The following is a 19,596-nucleotide window of genomic DNA, read 5'->3' on the forward strand; positions in this document are numbered from 1 at the left end:
CAAATATTGTCACTCCCATTAATATTAATTAATATAATTATCAATGTTTCTAATCCCTATGCATTTTGTTGAAAAGTTACTCTTAGCTGAAGAATATAATTGTTAAGTCACGGAAATGTTAAGTAGCAGCTAAGCAAGTCCAAAGAATTAATAGCAAACTGTAGTTTATCCAAGGATTAGACTTTTAGCAATACATAATCACCTCTTCATGTGTTCATCCACATAAAATACCTTCTATCCCTCACTACACTTCTGCCTACTTGTCCTTGCGGTGCACAAATTTCAAGAATAAAATTTAAAAAAAAAAGGAGAAGCTAGGAAGGAAATATTCTTTGCAGCTTCACACGTTTCTTGCAGATAAGTCACCATGATAAGAGTTATGTGCTCTTAGCTGAAAGCAATGTCAAGGTCAATTATCTCACAATGAAAGCCCTAATGCAAGACAGTTTTGTGATCAGAATATGTAACATTGCAGAGGCCTTGGTGTTGAGGAAAGCAAATCCACTCTCTCTAGACTTTCCAACGTGTTGTCTCTCAGTTTTGAATGTCATGGCTTATTCCAGTAATACAAAAGACCAACTTGCAACTCTGTAGCCATTAGAGCAGGTTTTCCTGGCATGGTATGTCTGGCACTGCCATGTAGAGGGACACTGGGCAGAGCCTTCCCTGTCACCTGCCCAGTTCCTCAGAGGACACTTAGCAATTCCCGCTTTGCAATAGCGTGTGGGCTTCACAGAGTAGTGCAGGGTGGAGTGTTAATTACCTGTTTTGGAAAACAGCCAAAGCACTTTAAAGGCTTTTGTTGGAAGGTGGCGGGGTTTTTCTACTAGGAGACAATAATGCAATCATTTCACTATTAATTTTTAATTTATGTTGCTGTGCATTATTACCAACCTATACTGATTATACTAAGAGAAATGGTGATGTTCTGCAAGTGATACCTGTCAGGGAGATTGTTGGGCAGCACTGTAAAAGAAATGACAGATAAAAGCTATTCTTTAAAGTTGTTGCAGTCACCTGCTGCTGCCTATTCCTACAAGGTATCACATTAAATACTTATAAAATGTATGAGCTTAAGAAATTCATGGAGATGTGCCACAGTGTTCCCTCTTGTCAGTTGTTTTCTTTGCCTGGTTTTGTGGGGGTTTGTTTTTCTTTTTTTTTAGTGGCAGCCCTTTGTAATGAAAAGTTACTTCCCAGAAAGCTTTTGCAAACAAACTGAACTCACTGGCATGGATGAAACCTGCTGCTATGTGCTCACTGCTGGGGAGAACACATGTACTCCCCTGCAGGTTTGGGGGTGGAGGTCCACACAGGTCAAAATGCAATGGTGCAGCATCAGCACGAGTGTAAATCTCTGCACAACAAGCAGGTTCACTACTCAAGTGCATCATTTGTGCAAAGGGCAGTTCATCTTTTTTATTCAGAACTCTCTTTGTTTCCTGCTCATCTATCTGTGCTGTGAGATTTAAACTTACCCTGCATCCCCCTGATTTGAAAATACCTCTGCACTCCCCAGTAAAAAAACAAACAAACAAACAAACAATCTGGTAAATTATACTTTGACAACTGTACTGGCAGAGTTGGACCATAATCCACAGGCCACTACTAAGGGAACGGCATGCATGCACAAGAGTCAGAAGTACACATATGTGAGTCCTTCTCACAAGGAAATCACCATGAGAAGATGTAAGTTTCAGACCACTGACACAATCAGCTTACTGGTAGAGAAACGATTGTATCACCTGCTCGTGTCTCCTCACAAACTCTTCATCTAAGCAAAAGTTAACCATGGGGGAATGGGAAATCTTTAATCTGCTTTTCTTCAGTTCTTCAAATTTCTGGTTCTTATCAACTTGCATGAAATATGAGCAACACAAAAACTTAATATCGTCCACTTAATGAAATAAATGGAAATAAAACACAGTTTTCCAGTGTGAGGCAGATACATCACAATAAAATACTGCATGAGAACAGGTGTGCAAAGCAGCTTTAAAAAGGCATCATGGTTATAAATTCAGGAGTAAGAAATCAATCAGACCCAAACTCAAGTATGTAGAGAAGTCTGCATTCAGTAACACAGAATTCATGACCTACATTTGCCAATGATGTGAGTGTCAGGGGGAGGAATTAGGAAGGGCCTTTGTTCACCCCAATGTTTGAATATTGTGCATTGCAAGGAACAGTCATGACATTTTTTCCCCTGAATCCCTAATACTAACTATGTATTTCTATGTAATTTTATCATACCATTTGTATTATAAAATAATAATATAACACCACTGTATAATAGATAACATACAGATCATGGAATCATAGAATCAACCAGGTTGGAAGAGATCTCCAAGATCATCCAGTCCAACCTATCACCCAGCCCTATCCAGTCAACTAGACCATGGCACCAAGTGCCTCATTCAGTATAACTCTCTTTTTTGACAAACACTCAAGAGGGTCATAATTTTTCACAGTTGAACTGGGAAAACTGTGGAAAACTGATGGAAAAATGAAAAGCTTGCACCCAGTTTTCACAGATTTCAGCTGAATTAGCTTTGAAATGGGTAGATGCTTTTCACGATAACCAATTAGACATTACTTTTCAGTTAAAAAGCATCAGCAACTAACAAAAAATAAGCAATAAACTAAAACACAAAACAAAGACCAAACAAACTAACCCAAAACAAACAGAAGATTTTTACCTGATCACTTCCAAACTGTAATTTTAATCACAGCATAAGCCCCTGATCATCAGTGAAAAACATGTCTTTGTTATCTCCATATCCAGTGGTGACTCCAAGACTAGCTCAGGAAAGCAGTGAAACACGCAGGTTAAGACCAGTATGCACTTTTCCAAATAGCAATTCTTTCCTGAACTGGGGCCAACATAGGACCAGTAAAGGGAAAAACAAAAATGCAGACAGTGAAGCAACTTGCCCCTCAATCCCCAGTGAATCAGAGATTTAACCTCTTATACAGGTGCCAGTCCTATTCCTCACTTAACTGTATGTAGTCTTGTCATTTTTTTAGGTCAGGAAAAGAGAAAGTCACCCTCTGACCCTTGCTGGAGGGTTTCCCAGGTCAAGAAGCAACAGTTGTTTGCATAATGAAAAGTCACTTTGCTGCTTTCTTGGAAACATGAACACAGCATCTGACCAAGATAAAGAAATACAGCAGTGGATTAACTCCAGCACAGCTTCTATGCCCCAGCAGCTATTACACACAACTCAGCTGCATTTCTCCTAACAAGACCCTCTACAATCAACCAGTGGCAGAGCCATTGCATTAAGCAGCTGCATACCGTCTTTTAATACATAGCCCCGTGGATGGTGTCATCACTATACATTTGGGTTCTTTGACAATGACATGATCTATACAACACCAGGGTTGTTGACACCAAACAGGAGACACCTCTCTTGAAGGGGAAAGAGAATTTTTGTAGAGGAGATGGCAGGGCTAGTTGACAGGGCTTTAAATGGGATGTGAAAGGGGGAGGGGAGTCATCAGGCTTCCATGTGGCAATGTGCGGGAGGACACACCAAGTGTGGGAGGCAATGGGGGACTAGTAAAGGCTCTCAACCTGATACCCAGAAGCATGCTGGGGTCAAAATAATGTAGTCAAAATGAGCCAGATCCCCTTTAGGTAGCAGCTGCCAACAGGAAAACATCATGTGGTAATCCATGTGGTAGTGACGACACAAGGGGTAGAAATAGATTGATAGCTACAGAGGTGCCTAAGCATGGACAGGTGGGATCTGACCCTAGTATTGGAGTACAGACTGAGAAAAGAGTTCCAAAGACCAGGGTAAGGGAAAATCAGTCAGCAAGTCAGCTCCAATAAAGGCACAACTGAAAATCTTCTACACTAATGCAAGGAGCACGGGGAACAAACAGTAAGAATTGCAAATACGTGCAAGTCTACAGGGTTATGGCATCACTGAGACATGGTGGGATGGATCTCATGATTGGAGCTTGGGGATAGATGGTCATAGACTCTTCAGGAGGGAGAGGCAGGGAAGAAGACAAGGGAGTGTTGCCCTCTACATGAACAGAGCTTGACTTGGACATGTGCAAAGCAAAGCCAATGAGTTTATGGGCAAAGGTCAAAGGGAAGGCAGGAAAAGGTAACATCATAATAGGAGTCTGCTACAGACCTTCTGATCAGGAAGGCAAAGCTTCATGGTCACAAGCCCTGGTCCTCATGGAGGACTACAACCACCCTGACATCTGTTGGAAGGACAACACAGCAGAGTACCAGAAATCCAAGAGGTTCCTGGAATGCACTGATGATAACTTCCTCCTCCAAGTAGTAGATGAACCCACAAGAAAAGGTGCTGTGCTGGACCTAGTCCTCACCAACAAGGAGGGGCTGGTGAGTGAAGTGAAGCTGAAGGGTAGCCCTGGCTGCAGTGACCATGAAATGGTAGAGTTTAAGATCCTCAAGGCATATGGGAGGGTGCATAGAAAGCTCACTGCTCTGGACTTCAGGAGAGCAGATTTCAGCCTCTTCAGAGACCTCCTTGGCAGAGTGTCGTAGGAAAAACTGGAAGAAGGGGGCGGGGGGAAGGAAAGTTGGTTAATGTTCAAGGATCAACTCCGAGGCCCAAGGGCAATGCATCCCAAAGAAGAGGAAGGCAAGCAAGAACACCAGGAGGCCTCCATGGATGAACAGATAGCTCCTGGACACTCTTAGATGCAAGAAGAAAGCCTACAGAGACTGGAAGCAAGGACAGGTAACCTGGGACCAATACAAAGAAATTGTTTGTGCAACCAGAGGTCAGGTTAGGAAAGCTAAAGCACAGCTAGAATTAAATCTGGCTAGGGACATTAAGGGGAACAAGAGGAACTTCTTCAGGTATATAAGTGAGAAAAGGACTAGGGAGAATGCAGGACCCTTCCAGAAGGGAAATGGAGAGCTGGTGACAAAGTATATGGATAAGGCTGAGGTGCTCAAAGACATCTTTGCCTCAGTCTTCAATGGCAAGGGCTCCAACCACAATGTCCAAGTCCCAGAGGGCAAAAGTAAGGATTGGGAGAAGGAAGATCTGCCCACTATAAGTGAAGACCATGTTTGTGAGCACTTAAGGAATCTGAGTGAGTCTATGGGGCCTGAGGGAACTGGCGGACGAAGCCGCTAAGCCACTGCCCCTCATATTTGAAAGGTCATGGCAGACTGGTGAAGTTCCTGCTGACTGGAAGAGGGCAAACATAATGCCCATCTTCAAGAAGGGAAAAAAAGGATGACTCCGGGAACTACAGACCAGCCAGTCTCACTGCTGTGTTTTGAGCTTACCTGATGAGGCAAATCTACCTCTCCCGATATTGTCAACACAAACACCATACAGTATTTCTCCTTTGCTAGGGAGATTATATTTATCATCATACACACATGGCCCATCCATGTGTGTATCTTGACAAGAAGTCTTGTCACCTGCTGCAGAGGTTCCAAAGTCCTGTTGAAATAAATGTTGAAGAAGCCCACTTTTTCTCACACTAACTGCAGTAAGGCTAGCACATTAGCACATGTTCCAGAGGAAGTGGAACGCAGTCTAACAGCAGATAAATATAAATTATATATAAGAAAAAGACTCTGTACCTTTAACTCTTAATTCATTACAGATCAACCATCGGTCTTTAATTTTGAGACATGTCACCATGTGGTCAATAAGACAAGCTGTATCCTATCACACAAATGATTTCCAGGGCACCAAGACACAAGCAGGGATTTGACTAGCAGGTCTCAAAATGGTACTTTACCAGGGCACTTCATATGCATATTCTTTCTGAGGTTGGTGGAAAGAGGAGGTGCTTAGCACTGCCAAATATCTGACCACTGGGTCATGATAAATTTGATGCTCTGCAATTACTTTTTCCTATGATTCCTGTATTTTTAGTGTGCATCCTAAACAGAAAAAAAAAATCAGCCAGAGGGTAGGGGCAAGGGAAGACGTTCACAGCACTGACAACTTGTCTAAGTAGCCCAAGTTTCATTTTCACGGTGCTGCACATCTCTGGTCATCTCAATAGAATTGGAATTTACTAGTGGCTACATGCCCATGCTTTATCTATAACTAATGATAAATATATAATGACAAAAAGTAATAATACAAATCTACCCCAGCTTTCATTGGCAGGGGAGCCTGAAAAAGCCTCTTAGCTGGTCTAGTTTTATACAGTTCTTATTGATAAAACCATCCCTCTCATGCACATTAAGGAGAAAAAAAATCAAAACAAAATACAACAAAAAACCCAACCAACATGCCACTTCCTGCTTAGGCACATTACAACATTTTCCTTTCTGTTACAGTGTGTTATTAATTGGATTATCCTGTTGCTTCACAGCTTTGAAAATAATAAATTAAAGAAAACAACACAGAAAAAGAAAAAGCTATTGAATCTTCAGACAACTTGGGTTGGAGGGTTTTGTTTCTCTGCTTGTTTGAGACATTCCTTTCCATCTACTGCACCATCACGTTTCACTTCCTGAGAGCTATAGATATTTATTCAATGACCTTCTATCTTGGCCATCATAAATAGTTCTCTGATAACGAACCATGCTCTCTGAACTAGAATGGAAGGGGGAGGGGGTTAAACATGACAGCACCAGAGATAAATCAAAGGGAATTGAGGAAGGTAGGCTAGAGCTAGGAGTAAAAGCAGCAGCCCAGCTGAAGTGCATGTACACTAATGCACGCAGTATGGGTAACAAACAAGAGGAGCTGGAAGCTCTGGTGCTGGAGGGAAACTATGATATTGTCGCCATCACTGAAACGTGGTGGGATGGCTCACATGATTGGTGTGCTGTAATCAATGGCTACAGACTCTTCAGGAGAGACAGGCAAGGGAGAAAGGGCGGGGGAGTGGCTCTGTATATTAGGGATGCTCTGGATGTCATGGAGGTAGAAATCAGGGATGATCAAGTTGAGTCATTATGGGTGAGACTTAAGGCGAAGGCCAACAAGGCTGATATCCTGGTTGGAGTCTGTTACAGACCACCCAACCAGGAAGAAGAGGTTGATTTATTACTCTTTAAGCAACTGGAGGCTGCCTCAAGATCACCTGCCCTTGTTCTGGTGGGCGACTTTAACCTACCAGACATCTGCTGGGACTTAAACACTGCAGAGAAGAAGCAGTCTAGAAGGTTTCTGCAATGTGTGGAAGACAACTTCCTATCCCAGCTGTTACGTGAGCCTACCAGGGGGGCAGCCCTGCTTGACCTGCTGCTCACAAATAGAGAGGGGCTGGTAGGGGATGTGGTGGTTGGAGGCTGCCTGGGGTCCAGTGACCATGAAATTATAGAGTTTTCAATACGTGGAGAAACCAGGAGGGGCATCAACAGAACCTCCACACTGGACTTCCGAAGGGCAGACTTCAGCCTATTTAAGGAACTAATTCAGAAAGTTCCTTGGGAAATAGCCCTTAGAAACAAAGGGGTCCAGGAAGGTTGGACCTGCTTCAAGAAAGAACTCCTGAAGGCACAGGAGCAGGCAGTGCCACTGAGCCGGAAGATGAGCCGACGAGGGAGGCAGCCAGGCTGGATGGGCAGGGAGCTGCTGAAGGAATTAAAGATTAAAAAGAGAGTGTATCACCTTTGGAAAAGAGGGGAGGTGTCCCAGGAGAAGTTCAAGGAGGTTGCTAGGTCTTGTAGAGGAAAAATTAGAGAGGCAAAAGCCCACTTGGAGCTCAGGCTGGCCACAGCTGCCAAGGAAAATAAAAAGTGTTTCTTTAAATATATGAATAGCAAGAGAAGGGCCAAGGACAACCTCCAGTCCTTGTTAGATAGAGAGGGGAATAGAGTGACAAAGGATGAGGAAAAGGCAGAGGTGCTTAACACCTTCTTTGCCTCAATCTTCACTAGTGGGACAGGTTGTCTCCAGGACAGCTGGACTCCTGAAGTGGTGGATGGAGTCAGGGACCAGTACAGTCCCCCTCTAATCCATGAGGAAGCAGTAAGGGATCTGCTAAGTCACTTGGATCCTCACAAGTCCATGGGACCGGATGGGATCCACCCTAGGGTGCTGAGAGAGCTGGCAGCTGAGCTGGCCAAGCCACTCTCCATCATTTATCAGCAGTCCTGGCTCACTGGAGAGGTCCCTGAAGACTGGAAGCTGGCCAATGTGATTCCCATACACAAGAAGGGTCGTAAGGAGGAGCCAGAAAACTACAGACCTGTGAGCCTGACCTCAGTGCCAGGCAAGGTCATGGAACAGGTCATCTTGGGTGCCATCACAAAGCACCTACAGGATAGCCAAGGGATCAGGCCCAGCCAGCATGGGTTTAGGAAGGGCAGGTCCTGCCTCACCAACCTGATCTCCTTTTATGATCAGGTTACCCGCCTGGTGAATGTGGGGAAGGCTGTGGATGTAGTCTACTTGGACTTCAGCAAAGCCTTTGACACTGTCTGCCACAAGAAGCTCCTAGCCAAGCTGGCAGCTCATGGTTTGGACAGATTCACTCTGTGCTGGATCAAGAACTGGCTGGATGGCAGAGCTCAGAGAGTGGTGGTGAATGGTGCCACGTCCAGTTGGCAGCCAGTCACAAGTGGTGTTCCCCAAGGATCAGTGCTGGGCCCAGTCCTGTTCAATATCTTTATTGATGATCTGGACGAGGGCATTGAGTCCAGCATCAGTAAGTTTGCAGATGACACCAAGCTAGGAGCAGGTGTTGATCTGTTGGAAGGTAGGAGAGCCCTGCAGAGGGACCTGGACAGGCTGGATGGGTGGGCAGAGGCCAATGAGATGAGATTTAACAAGGCCAAGTGCAGGGTTCTGCACTTTGGCCACAATAACCCCAAGCAGCGCTATAGGCTGGGGACTGAGTGGCTGGAGAGCAGCCAGGAGGAAAGGGACCTGGGGGTACTGATAGATAGTAAGCTGAAGATGAGCCAGCAGTGTGCCCAGGTGGCCAAGAGAGCCAATGGCATCCTGGCCTGCATCAGGAATAGTGTGGCCAGCAGGACAAGGGAGGTTATTCTTCCCCTGTACTCAGCACTGGTCAGGCCACACCTTGAGTACTGTGTCCAGTTCTGGGCCCCTCAATTCAAGAAAGATGTTGAGGTACTGGAACATGTCCAGAGAAGGGCAACGAAGCTGGTGAGGGGCCTGGAACACAAATCCTATGAGGAGAGGTTGAGAGAACTGGGCCTGTTTAGCCTGGAGAAGAGGAGGCTCAGAGGTGATCTTATTACTGTCTACAACTACCTGAAGGGACATTGTAGCCAGGTGGGGGTTGGCCTCTTCTCCCAGGTAACCAGCAATAGAACAAGGGGACACAGTCTCAAGTTGTGCCAGGGTAGGTATAGGCTGGATGTTAGGAAGAAGTTTTTCACAGAGAGAGTGATTTCCCATTGGAATGGGCTGCCCAGGGAGGTGGTGGAGGCACCGTCCCTGGGGGTCTTCAAGAAAAGACTGGATGAGGCACTCAGTGCCATGGTCTAGTTGACTGGCTAGGGCTGGGTGATAGGTTGGACTGGATGATCTTTGAGGTCTCTTCCAACCTGGTTGATTCTATGATTCTATGATTCTATGATTCTATTTGCTACCAAAGGGATCTTCAAGAAGCACGTGCACTGTGATACAGGATATCCCTGCTTTGTTAGGAATGCAATAAAGAGTTGTACAAAATCAGTTTTCTTCCATTTGGAGGATAAGTGCATATTATTTTTGTAGTTTTGCCACTTCTTATTGCCTGTCTGTTTCTGCTTCATACTGAAGAGAGTCACTGCTCCCTTGCTCTTGAAACGAACACTGCTACTTAAATACGCTATGTGCTTATTGAAAGATCCAAGGATTTCAGCTGTCAATACAGGCTTAATTATCTGCTGGTGGATGCTCAGATACTATTATGATGGCTGTTGTATAAGGCCAGCACAGAAGCAACCACTCTCAGCCTGCTGTACACATTGATCCAACAATTTAGGCAAAAAATAAACATGTGAAGCATAATATTAGCTTGCATCTTACTTACTTATGACATAACCCATCATGTAACATGGTGTTATTTCATGTCATGTCACATGTAACATGATGCAATGCAATGTCACACTTCAGAAAATATTACTAAGTGAGAACTGATCCTTGTTTTCAGTTCAGAATATGTGAACCTGATCCAAACACATTGTGGCTTCAGCTGATGGGAGGGGATCAAACTGAGAGCTACATCAGGCAAGTGCTTTTCTTCTCTGGCTTGGCCAGCAGATGTCCATTTGTCAGTTTTAGGTTCAATTGGAATTTCTTTGTCACGAGTGCTTTCTCTTGTAAAAGAAACAGCAATTTTATGGCAAGCCAAATGCTGAGGGGGGGGAAGCCCTTAGAAATACATAATAAATGTATATTAGCGAGACAGAAAATTGGAAAATGGCCACCTGCCAGCAGCCACATAAATTCTGGAGGCGATGTATTTTTCTGCCATTATGCATTATCACAGGAATTGCAAATATTTATTAAAAGTATTAAAATGGTGAGAATGTTAAATGTTTCCTTCAGAGCTGGAAATTCACATTGCCATATAGAAGATAGGATATTCTGATACAATGTTTATTAAAACGACTTCATTTTATTAGGCTGTCACACACAATAAATGTGCAGGTACAGTTAACAAAAGATCTATTGTGGATATGGGAGATTTGTGAGTAACACTTCAAAAAAATAATCTCTTCTGAACTCTATTAATATAAAAAGCATGCTGCAAACTTTCATTAACTTCCTGAGAACCAATTATTTTCTGAGCTTATTTTCTTTTTCTGCCACCCTGCTACATTTTGTTAGTCAATTTGTTTGCTTACATTTTAATGCTTAATGAGATTAAGTGCAGTTTATCTCTAATTTATATACCAGTAAGCTGAGTGTAACAGGCAACAAAATACTGTGATTATTTTGGGGTTCATTTACAGGTCTACACACGATTTGCCATAATGTATTGGGACCATAGTGTCTTTTCATCCATGAATAAAACATTATTAAAAGATTGGTGGGAGCTCCATAATATTGATTGAGAAGCAAATCATATTCTGGTTTTGCCCACATTTTCTGCCACGGTTTTGATCACGGTGATTTTGTGCATAAGGTTCTTGTTACAGTAAGACATAGGCACAGTGAACAACATCAACATCCCACCACCTCACAGGGCAACCTTCCTGGTTAGCTTTGCAGAGCACAGAGCCCCTTGCAGGAGAGTCTGAGCACGGATAGGGAGAGTCCTGTGAGGGACACCAATCCCTATGAGAAAGGCTGATGTGAACAAGTGAAGGGTTAAAGGTCTGTGAAAAAGCAGCTGAATAATTGTCTCTCAGGACAGACTTAGAAAACATCTGGATTAGGAGGGGATATCTTGAGATAAACAAGATGATCTTCTTAGACGGTCACCAGATTTGTGATGAGATTGTTGTTGCTGGATTGGAAACAACACTACTTCTGCACTCAGTGGTTTCCTGAATCAGCAGTGAAAGGAAGGAGGATAGCCATTGCCTTCACACAACTGCAAGTGTCATCTAAGCAGCTTTTAAAGGTCATTCTGTTTTAAGAAATGAGCAGAGAGACAAGAAACCAGTACTGTTTTTTTTCCTTAAGTGAAGGTTTCTCAATTCCTTATGGCCTATTAAGTAAGCAGTGAGATTGGAGTGTGTGTTGCAGATAGAGGGCAACTAGATCAAAGTTACAAGACCCTAGATACAGAGCAAGCTTTATGCAAGAAAAAACCTGACTCTGTAAGATGAAATTTCAGAAATAAAAGATTTTTCTCTCTGGTCTTCTATGGGAAAGTTTTATTCCTTTCTGACAAGCAGGGAGCTGAGACAGTAGCTTTCATGAAACACAGTGCTTCGTTGTGATCCAGACACTTCATATGGATTTGTCAAATATCTGAAGTGGTGCATGAGATTTAACATGAAATGTGTATGTTGGAGAGAGACCTTGGCTGCCTCACAGGCAGAGGCACAACTTCTGTTGAGTTTGGTGAGGGCAGGTATAACGCCCTCTCACTGATGCAGCTGCTTGACCAGAAGTCAGGAAGTAGAGGTGAGTTTTACTCTACCCAAAGCACTAGTGTAATTCGGGCACTAAAAAGCATAGTCAGCATCTCAAGCAATGCAAACTCATTTGCTTGGCCAGCCTTATTTAATATGAATCATGTTTTATCTTGATTTAGGTTGTTGTTGTTCTTTAATTAAAGAAATTACAGGAGGTCGTTCTCATTAGCTTAGAAGGGTCCTCACAGAAGGGGTCTGCAACAATTTAACCTCAGGGTAAGCTGGCACAACTTTTGCATGTAAATGGGATTTACTACTGGACACTTTGTGAATAATCCAGCTCACCACTTGTGACATTTAAGGAATACTTGGAATACTGACTGGAATAAAAAGATGATGTTGATAAACTGGGGACTTAACCATGAAATTGACAAAACAATGTGCAGTGGCAGCCTGGAGCCATTGCCGGCAGGGAAGGGACACCACAAGGCTTTCTGTTAGGGGCAATCCAGGCAATGCTTCCTATCCCTGCATGACGACATGAAGAGATACTGTTCTCAAATCCCATTGCTCATGTCTGTATAGAGGAAGGGCTACCCTAAGGGATATAGAAACTGGACAGGAAGAGTGGAAAGCAAGGTGTTTCCCCTCTGACCAAGGAGTTCATGCCTTGGGGCTGGAGCATGGCACAGGTGTATGGTGGTAGGGGGGCCACCATTGCCATGGAAAAGATTTGCTGTGAAAAGGAAAAAAAGGGGAGAAAAAGCAGCGGCATGAGAAGTGCCAACTCTGAATGACGCTGTCTTTAATTGGTACCACCAAGGGCTTTGTGCGGCCAGCACTCTTTTCGTGTTTATAATAGAATCCCCAAATTTGAATGATCTGAAGGGCATCTGACTGTTTTATATTAATCACAAGCTATACAGCAGACACTGAGAGCAAGTGGGCAGATACCCTGGTGTAGTAGCAACTAAGGAGCTCTCATTATAATCATCCTGCCAAATCAAAAGAAAAACCCTAAGGCTCCTAATAATGGAGACCACTGGACTAAACAAATTGAACAAGTAGCTAGACATGCATGAACTTAAACCTACTGATTTTTCTGAGCCACTTATTCTGCTCAGTACTCCAGATCAGATGCAGACAAAACACAGGCACGGACTCCATGTGGCTGAACCCACCCTAGAGAGGCATATGCTGACATACAGGTGAGAGCACATACACCCAGTGCTGGGGAAACAGGTACAGAAGCAGTTTAAAAAGGCACCTTCAAGGAGTCATTATTATACCACTATCAAAAGCGATACAGCAGTAAGTGGAACCGGTAGTGTGTATGGAGACGTTGGCATGCATGAGCAGGGGGGTGTCGGAGCAGGCTTATCAGTCTCAGTAGGGCTGGATGTCTACTTCCCCCAGTTCCAGTTCAGAAGATATAAAAGAAAGACTTTGGACCTCATAAATTTGAATGTCTCTAGGTCAGAAAAAGGTGCAGTACCCTGAAAGACCTGAACACTTCTCGCCTTCATGCACCTGCTGATGGAAGTTATTATTTAAGTTATATTCCCTACTGGAAGGGGGGAAAAAATGGCAAAAAGGTGGGTCATTGCTCTCTGAAAAAATGCACTTGGCACTAATGAAAAACCTCCAGAAATAAGAGGGAAAGGAAATTTTAGATTTAGAAGCGATGTATTACATGTTGGTATTTTAAAGACAAATGATAGCTGGATTCCATTAGCTATCAGCCCTTCTCAAAAGCCATCAGGCAGAAAAGCAGGATTTTGAGATATTCCTTCAAACCTCAAAATTAATCTGTGCACAAGAATAAATAGCAAGGGGAGAAAAAGAAACATAAATTATTAGGGTCAGAGTTAAGAGCTGGAATCAGGGGAGATGAAAAAGGAAGGGTTCAGTAGGGAGGACGTGGACAAGGGACAATGCACTTGAATTAGGTGGAGGCATCAAGGGAGAGTGTTTTCATGGAAAGAAAATTGACTTTGAACCTTTAGTGCATTTATCATTGTAGGAATTGACGGCTAAAACACTGTCAGATTTCTAAGTATTGGTAAATTTTACCTGCTGTTGTCATCACAATTGTCACTGCTATTTGTGTGAGGGCGCTGGTTGCTGTCCTCTGTCGTCATCTCAGCAGCTTCATTTCCATATGGACACTGCAGTGGCCATGGAGGCAGAACTGGGGCTTCCATTGTGGGTGTCCTGGTGCCATTTGAAACTGTAAGATAATGTTTTGAGAGATCGTGATTCTTTTTAGAGGTAATTCTTTCTCTTTTACTTCATTCCTCTGTTTCCTTTTGTTTTTTTCCCCTATTGCTTCTCTGTATTTTTTCTGCTCCGTACAGTAATAAATCAACACATAAATATACTGTATTATTTCCACCTGAAATGTCAGAAGATAAATAGTACAAAAGATCAGTTTGGTCATTTACCATATTGGCTTAGTATGGTAATACTGTTGTTTTTTTTTCACTTCTCATTTCAAAAGTGTAAACGAGAACAAGAACAGATCAAGTGCTGCCTACCTAAGACAGTGCCTTGTGCAATGACAATATCAAATTCATGTTTGGAAGACCAAACTGCCTCTCTTTTACATATTCATAGGAAAAAACTCAGAATTTTGAATTAGCCCAAAATTTGAAACTACACTTTTGCCCAGCAGCAAAACCAGATGTAGCCTTCGTTACATTAAATCACCAACACATACAGAGAGAGAGATGAGGAAAATGCACATTAAATATGAAAAGCTTTCCTTTCAGGCAGAAGATAAACAGCCCTACTACAAATTAGCTCTCGGCCCCGTCAGGTGTGAATCTCTCTTGTCAATACGTACCAAATTCCCTGAGATAGAACCACATGGTCATGAATTTTATTTCTCTCCTGCTTAATTCCTAGTACCACTCTCCCTTGTGGATTTACTCAGGGATGATTTACAGTGGGAAAGGTGACATTAAACACGTCATTGAGCATGCAAAGATGCTGCACTCAAAGCAGCATATGCTTGACTTTGTTAAAAGATGAATGCTGTCAACTCCACAGTGCCCATCAAGATCTGGCCTCCTTTTTCTTCCCAACAAACTTCGAGAAAGATGCAGACACAAGTCTTGACACTGAGAGAAATAAAAGTTAATGTATTCATGACATGATTTCACTTGCAGCCTGATTTAGCAATGTCTTGTCTAGTTTGGATCTGCTGTTGCTTTTCCTAATTTACTCATTGCACAAAGAAAATAAATAAATAAGTGTGCTATAGTCTTATTTATCCTTCTTTGGACATTTCTTTACCAGGCAGATGGTCAATTAAGAGCACTAAACAATGACACTGTTTTCTCTGTAAACATTTTTTTTCTAATAGCCTAACAAATGAGAATCTGTGCTGCCATACTGCTGAATACCATCTTGACTTTCTAATTACAAAGAACTGTGTCTTGATAGTAACAATTACAGCTGTAACAATGATGCTGGTACTTGAACAATATGGTTGGAGGCAAAGTGCTTATCGGAATATTCACAAATAAAGGCTTACATTTATGCCAGAGCTGGAGATGGGAGGTTAAACAGTTGGGGGTGGGGAGGTGCAGAAGAAAGGTTGAAAACATTGGTTTAGTAGCTACAGATGTGAATTTGAATCCAATTACATGAAAGGCGCGGGAGGACGAAGCATGAAAAGATGCTGTTTCCTTCTGTTTGGCTAATCAATAGGTTAAAGGGTTAGTAAAATTAACATGTTAATAACATTCATTTTGCTATTTATGTACTGGTCAGAGTATTTTCAGAGAATTATGTCTCATGAGTAATACACACACTGTTATGCCTGCTTTTTTCCTTTTTTCTCTGAAATGGTGAAACAATTGTGGTTTTTTCCCCCCAGTGTAATGGAAATTGGCTTCCCAAGTCCAATTTACCCTACTTTTCTTCTTTTTCTTCTTAAATACCATCCTTGCAATGTTTGGGTGTTTATTTCTTTACATTTTTTAAGTAAACTTCCATGTATCCCAAAGAAAAGGGGTAATGTCGTTCCTGAGCTCACCACATCCTCACCAATGATGTTCCAGGGAAACATGTTGGCAAACTGCTGTCTTTTAAACTCCCTCCTAGAGGGAAGGGGATCCTTGGAAGAGACAGCTCTTTTGTCCTGACCTCATCTATCATCTTTCATACCCCTCTGCACCCCTAGTGCCACAGGACTCTACATCCATTGGCACTACCGTGGTCTCCACAGGCAGGATAGCTTTTGCCTCCTCTGCTGCTTCCCTCACTCTCATTCCCACAGCACTCCACCCACTCTCTAAGCTGTAATTTAGCCCACACTTACTAATCAGTGCACATAATTTGTCTCTAATGCTGTCAATTTAAGATGGCAACCTGACTTTATTTTTGGAGGGGGCAGGGTCAACAATTTAATGAATCTCGTCTGCATTTTAATTCAGACCTAATAATCTGCCTCTGGCAGTTTTCTTAGACGAGAGCAACGTTTCCAGGATTTTCTTTCATCAAATCCAGCACAATGGGATGTTTACCTTCCTGCCTTGGATGTGTTCAGTACAGGGCAAGTCTCATACAGACTCACCTTAATCAAACTGGGACATGGACTAAATCTACTGATTCAGCCTTTGAGGCAGTTTCCTGGGGATGTGAAAAGCACAAGGAAAGAGAAACATGAGTCTGCGTCGTTGCTTTTCTGCACAAGTAGATGCACAGTTATAGGCACAAAACTAGACCTCTGCAATGCACTGCCCCTCTTGAAATACCCCTTCCTTCACTTATGGTGGGAGCATTCAAGGCACAGCTCCAAAAGAACTTGCTTTATTTACTCCTGTGCTTTTCGTTTTGTTCCTCCTACCATAAAGTCCAGCAGGAGTGGAAAAAGTTACCAGAAGGAAAGTGAGGTATAGAAAATTCAGTCCTTCTGATGAAACAGCACGGAACAGTTTGTCTAATTGCCACGGCAGGAGGCTGGAGCCTGACTGAGCAGCTCGGTGGACTTCCCTGGGTCAAAATAAATACAATTCCCCAAACAAGAGCCCCTCGATGTCAGATGTAAACGGAATGGACTTTGTTATTAGGAGCAATGTGACTTTGCCTGGGTGAGCACCGTGCTGACAGTAGCTCCTTTCTGGATTTCAGTCAGCTGCTGTCACTTGCCTTGACAACGCGGGAAGTTAATGTATTCATAGCGTTACTGCACACACATCTGCAATTCGCAACATATTGTACTGTTTACCCCTGCTTTTTCGTAGTAGTGTGTGTAGTAATTTGCCTTCTAGTAGCAAAAGATTTTTCAACTTAAATTTTTACCCTCATTTTGTTTGCTATTAATAGAAAACAACCCTTCCACAGCCCTGCCACCAGCACAGCTACTGCAGTCTGAGGCATCGCAAACAGAAAAATGTAATATTCTCCATTTCTATCAGAAGCATCTTTGAGATATTTTTATGCATATTCTTCATCTTTCTCTGCCACATGTTTTTTCCCCTTTAAGAGCTGCCTAGTGTGGATAGTTTCTAACCAGTATTGGAAGGGGCATTCCTGCAATGTTCCTGAGTACTGACAGCAACAGCACAGGTGTTTCATGTCCTACATTATCTTGTGCAGGTACTCCTGCCTGACAGCATATTAGGGTGCTTTCAGGACATCTACTCTTTCACAGCAGCTCCAATTCAGTGTTTTTTTGAGTTTTTGGTGAATTGCTTAACTGATTTACTGCTCATATTCATTATTGGTACCTACTGCAAAATTCTGTCAGATTCAGGTATCTGTCCTTATAAAACAGAGACCAGGTTGGTCAAACCAACATATCATTCCAACAGGTCATGCTCCATGTCATGGGCTTCATCTCACACAGCTTGAGCTGTATAAATGGGAGGCATCCAGTCCAAACCCACCAGTGGGCTGGGCGAACCCAGAGGGAGATTCATTACTTATGACAGGTGAAATAGGCAGGTGGGTAGACACACAGACGGACAGATGGACAGATGGATAGATAGTCAGTCAGTCACCTTTGGTAGATCTCCCTTTAGCAACATCAAAGTGATTAAAGAAGCAGCCTCCCCTTTAGGTTCACCTTGTTGGTCAGGAGCGTTTGGCACCAGCACAGCCCCTAATGAATACCAGAACCTGTCAAGTCCATAACACGCTACTCAGTGTGAATTTCACTGTCTGGCTGCCAATGACCAGTATTAGCTAAGCACCTGAAAGAGAGATAAACTGTACAATAGACACTTCAAAAGAAGACAATTGCCATGTGCTCAGGTAGCACTCTGGAGAAGGGAGTTTCAATTCAGAGGGCTTTCCAGATGAAATAGACAATTAAATCTTTATTGAAATGAGATTTCTATATACACACCTTTTCTTTTTTTTCTTCAAAGCAAGGAGAAAGTAATATTGGGAATTTAGAAACGTGATTTAAAAAAAAAAATTATAAGCTACAGTAACAACCTACACAATTCCCTTCCCTTAAAATGTTTATTTGGAAACACAAGATTTGTGATGAGGGTAGACTGGGTAACCAGGTCTGAATACCTTCTGCAGAGGTCTCCCAGTGGTCAGGGATGTCCTCAGCTGTCCTTGGGTTGGCCCTGTCATACTTGTTTACCTTGTATCTCCACATATTGGGAAATAACAGGCAATTAATTGCATAGCACATTTACAAGATTGGGACTATAAACTACCATCTTACACCTGTGGGGATTTGGGACTGAAAGAGAGAAGGAGCTGTGCAAGCAGCCTGGAGGGCTCAAAAGATGTGCAAATGGGAACACCCAGGCCTGAAGCACTATTCACCGCCCTACCAAACCCCTAAGTACCTCTCAAGAAGCATTGCAGGGAGGAATGCATTTCCCTGAGACTAGCTTGTATCTGACGAAACATTTGGATGTAGATAAAGAGGTGTATTCCTTTGATTTGTTTTTTCTGGGCATCTCCAGCCACAACTCCTGCATTGTTTACCATAGGACCATGATGTCTGCTTCATTGTTACTATAAAGAGACACACAGAACCTCTTGGGAAAAAAGAGCATTCACACATTTTAATGAAATCTCCCAGAAATGGAAAGGAAACCAACTCTTCAGTAGCTAGGTAAGTAGTTTTAGGCTCAGTTTCCTTTCCTTCCCTTCCTTCTCACCTTACTTGTGCTTCAGAAGCAAATACAAGCAAACTGAACAAACACTTTTCTACTACCCAACTTTATGTTTTATGCTTTTGTCTTGACTTCTTTTTTTTTTTAATTTATTACAATTGTTTGCAATCCTTTTGACCTAGCCCAAGTTTCTTCCTCCCTTCCCTTCTGGTTCCACATGACTAGACTCCAGACTTCTCCCTCTCACTGTCACACACAATTAGAATTAATTCTTTCTGTGCAACTCTCTGTTTAATTCCAGATCTTCAAGCCACTTCTGAAATCCCAAGCCAGTCTTTATAAATTCTTAGTTCATCCAAAGGAAAACTTCAGCACATGGTTTGCTTCAGATAAGGCTGATGCTTATCCCACCAGTACATAGTTCAGCTTCAAAAGAAGCTATAAACCACCCATAAAATGACCATATGAAAGAAAGGTGCATGTATTTCTCTTGTAACACAAAATAAATACACTATGTACACAGCCATGAGAAATTTAGGCCTGGCT

At 42.7% G+C, this 19,596-nt stretch overlaps 1 long non-coding RNA gene across 1 annotated transcript in view; it reads right to left on the reverse strand.

The window, feature by feature from the left end:
• LOC135176745 (uncharacterized) overlaps positions 1–19,596 on the reverse strand; it is a 65,758-nt gene that overhangs the window by 20,691 nt on the left and 25,471 nt on the right. The window contains exon 2 of the long non-coding RNA XR_010302807.1: positions 14,033–14,189. This is a non-coding gene — a long non-coding RNA (uncharacterized LOC135176745). The remainder of the gene's footprint in view (positions 1–14,032; positions 14,190–19,596) is intronic.

This window comes from Pogoniulus pusillus, chromosome 7 (assembly GCF_015220805.1).
Source record: "Pogoniulus pusillus isolate bPogPus1 chromosome 7, bPogPus1.pri, whole genome shotgun sequence".
NCBI classification, from domain to species: Eukaryota; Metazoa; Chordata; class Aves; order Piciformes; family Lybiidae; genus Pogoniulus; species Pogoniulus pusillus.